The following is a 3,549-nucleotide window of genomic DNA, read 5'->3' on the forward strand; positions in this document are numbered from 1 at the left end:
ATGACTTTTCTTTTTAAACAACTATCCCATTACCCACAATCAGTGTTTTGAAGGAACCTTTCATTTTTTTTAGAGAGAGAGAGAGAGAGAGAGAGAGAGAGAGAGAGAAATCAATGATGAGAGAGAATCATTGATCAGCTGCCTTATGCACATCCCCTCTAAGGAATCAAGCTGGTAACCTGGGCATGTGTCCTTGACCGGAATCAAACCTGGGACCCTTCAGTCCACATGCCAATGCTCTATCCACTGAACCAAACCGGCTAGGGCAAAATTTTTTTAAATATGGGTGTTTGTATATGTATATACATATAGATATGTATATATGTATATGATATGCTTTCTAATAAAAATGCTTTTTGTGGTTAAATCTTTTAGTAACTTCTAATTTTATTACAGTCTACCTAAAAAACAAAGTCTTTATGCTACTGATCATTTTCAATTTATCAATGTTTTCTTTTCAGCCTATTACGACCTATTTCTGTAATATCCTATATAGACTTGCAAAGAAAATGCCCTTGCTAATTATTGGTATAGACTTTATACCTCATGGTTTAAGCTTATCATTTTAGTTTTCGTGTATCCACTTAATTGCCTATTTGATTCCACACAATGTTAAAATTTCTCATTGCAATTGCCAGTTGTTGTTATGCTTATAATGGTTATATTGCTCTATTGCCATATCCCTTGCTATAAAAATCTTTACCCCGAATTCTATTTTGTCAGATATTAAACTGCTATCTTTCTTCTGGTTCATACTTGCTGAGCATTTCCTTTTCAATCCTCTTATTTTTCTTTTCCATGACTTCTTGCTTTCAAGTTTATTTCTCTTACTAGAGGCCCAGTGCACGAATTTGTGCACATTGAAAGGAAATTAATTAGAAGGTGGCTGGCAGGGTGGGACTGGGTGAGAGGGGCCAGACATGCCCTGGAGCCAACCTCCTGCGATCCCTCCCCAGTGTCTGTGAAGTGAGTGGGGTCCCTCCGGCAGGTGGGGTCCTTCAGCCTGGCCTGCAGGGATCAGGCCAAAACAGCTCTCTGAAGTCCCCGGAGGGATCCCAGAGTGCAAGAGGACACTCTGCAAAGTTGCTTTCGTACAGGGTGTGGAACAGAAATGCAAATGTGCAGTAAACCAGATTTGGGGCCAACAGTGCCCCAGCAACAACATAACACATGGATAAAGGTGGAATTCTATGGACTCGAGAGGAATCGGGCTCCCTCCTCACTGGCTTCAAGGTGCATTACCCAAGAACCACTGCTACCAAGTCACTGCAGCTTGGCAGCTCCTACATCAGTGGTTCTCAACCTTCCTAATGCCGTGACCCTTGACGACAATTCCTCATGTTGCGGTGACCCCCAACCATAAAATTATTATCGTTGCTACTTCATAACAGTAATGTTTCTACTGTTATGAATCATCATGTAAATATCTGATATGCAAGATGTATTTTCATTGTTACAAATGGAACATAATTAAAGTGTAGTGATTAATCACAAAAACAATATGTAATTATATATGTTTTCCTATGGTCTTAGGCGACCCCTGTGAAAGGGTCGTTCGACCCCCAAAGGGGTCGCGACCCACAGGTTGAGAACTGCTGTCCTATATTGAGTGTCTGCCACCTAGTGGTCAGTGCATGTCATAGCTACCAGTCGGACAAACAGCATATTAGCCTTTTATATAGATAGATAGATAAAGGTATTACTGGATTTTCAATATAAAATCTTATTTTTAAATTAAAAGTCTTTCAATTAGTAAGTTAGCACATACGCATTTTATTCAGTTATGGTTATACTAGAGCCCTGGTGCATGAAATTCGTGCATGGAGAAGGGGGGTGACTCAGCCAGGCCTGCACCCTCTCGCAATCTGGGACCTTTTGGGGGATGTCTGACTGCCGGACATCCCCCTGTGAATCGGACTTAAACTGGCAGTTTGACATCCCTCTCACAGTCCGGGACCGCTGGCTCCTAATTGCTCGCCTGCCTGCCTGATCACCCCTAACCACTCACCTGCCTACCTAATTGCCCCTAACCACTCACTGGCCTGCCTGATCACCCCTAACTGCTCACTGGGAGTTGGGGCCAGCTGGGGCGAGGGGCCATTCTGGTCTCAGGTCGTTCTGCTGATTCTGTCATTTCTGTTGCTGGGCTTTTATTATATAGGATTTGAAGAATTCTGCCATTTCATTTCATATTTTTAATTGACTTTAATCTTTTAGAGCTTTATACTTTTCTCCTCGTATTGACCAAAAATGTGGGTCTATGTTTGGCAAACATTCTGAGACCATCTGCGCAGAAGGATATATTTATGTTCTACCATTTGACAACTTGTCTAAATATAACATTTTAGATGAAAGCGATTTTCTTTTCAAATATTACTATTACCCTCTTGAACCTAGTTTTTAAAAGTCTGGTATCAATCTGATTCTTATTCCTTTTTAGGTGATCTCTTCCTCTCTGAAAATTGTTGAACTTCTCTTTACCTTCGGTATTCCTAAAATTCACCATGAGTCTGGTTTGGAGTTTCTTCTTATCTCTCATTGTGTACTCTTATGGGTCCTTACATTCTTGGAAGTGTATCTTCATTCTTTATTCAAATATTTTTTCTGTTTTAATTTTCTCTTTACTCCTGGGACTATTATTCAGATGTTGGTACTTTTACTTCCATCCATCATGTCTCTTCAACTTTAAAATATATATATCTTATCTCTTTAATCTTGCCTGCTGATTTCTGGAAGTTTTTCAATCTGTCCCTACCAATCAAAAGACAGTCCAAGATTACATTGTTGAAATAGATCTAGCAATACATTTACTATAAGACATTACATAAAAAAAATTTAAAAGATGACACACAAAAGTGGGAATGATGTGCCAGGCAAATGTGAAGTGAAAGAATGCTAACGTAGCAATATTAATAATTGGGAAAATAGAATTCAGATGAAAAGTGTTCCTGGGAACATATTACATATTGACAAAAGGAATACATATGTATCTAACAATATAGTTCCAAAACATATAAAACCCAAGCTAAGATTGTTGAATTTGCAACTATCATTAGAGATTTTAACATATATTTCTCAGAAAATAATTAAGCAGAGCAAACAGTTGCAACTGTTAAGCAGGCAAACAGTTGAAAAATAAGCAAATATTTAGATTTTCATAGTATTTATTAAACAGGAACATATTGCAGAGAAATTTATCCTCAACAATCAGGAAATATACATTCTCTTCAAGTATAAATGGAAATACTTACACAACTGACTATGTGCTAGGCCACAAAGAAAGTACCAATATATTCTAAAAAGTTAACATCATGCAAATGATGTTCTCTGGCTATAACGAAATACAGGGAGAAGGCAATAATAAAGGCAACTTTAAAAAAATTCATACCTGCAAACTAAATATACAAAGGAACCTCTGGGTGAAAGAGGAAATCATAAAAGTTAGAAAACAGAATTAAACAACGGTGGAAACACTACCTGCCAAAATTTGAGATATAGCTAAAACAGTATTGAGACAAAATTACATCACTAAATACTGTTATAAACTCA

The sequence above is a fragment of the Myotis davidii genome, unplaced genomic scaffold, assembly GCF_000327345.1.
Source record: "Myotis davidii unplaced genomic scaffold, ASM32734v1 scaffold271, whole genome shotgun sequence".
Classification (NCBI taxonomy): Eukaryota; Metazoa; Chordata; class Mammalia; order Chiroptera; family Vespertilionidae; genus Myotis; species Myotis davidii.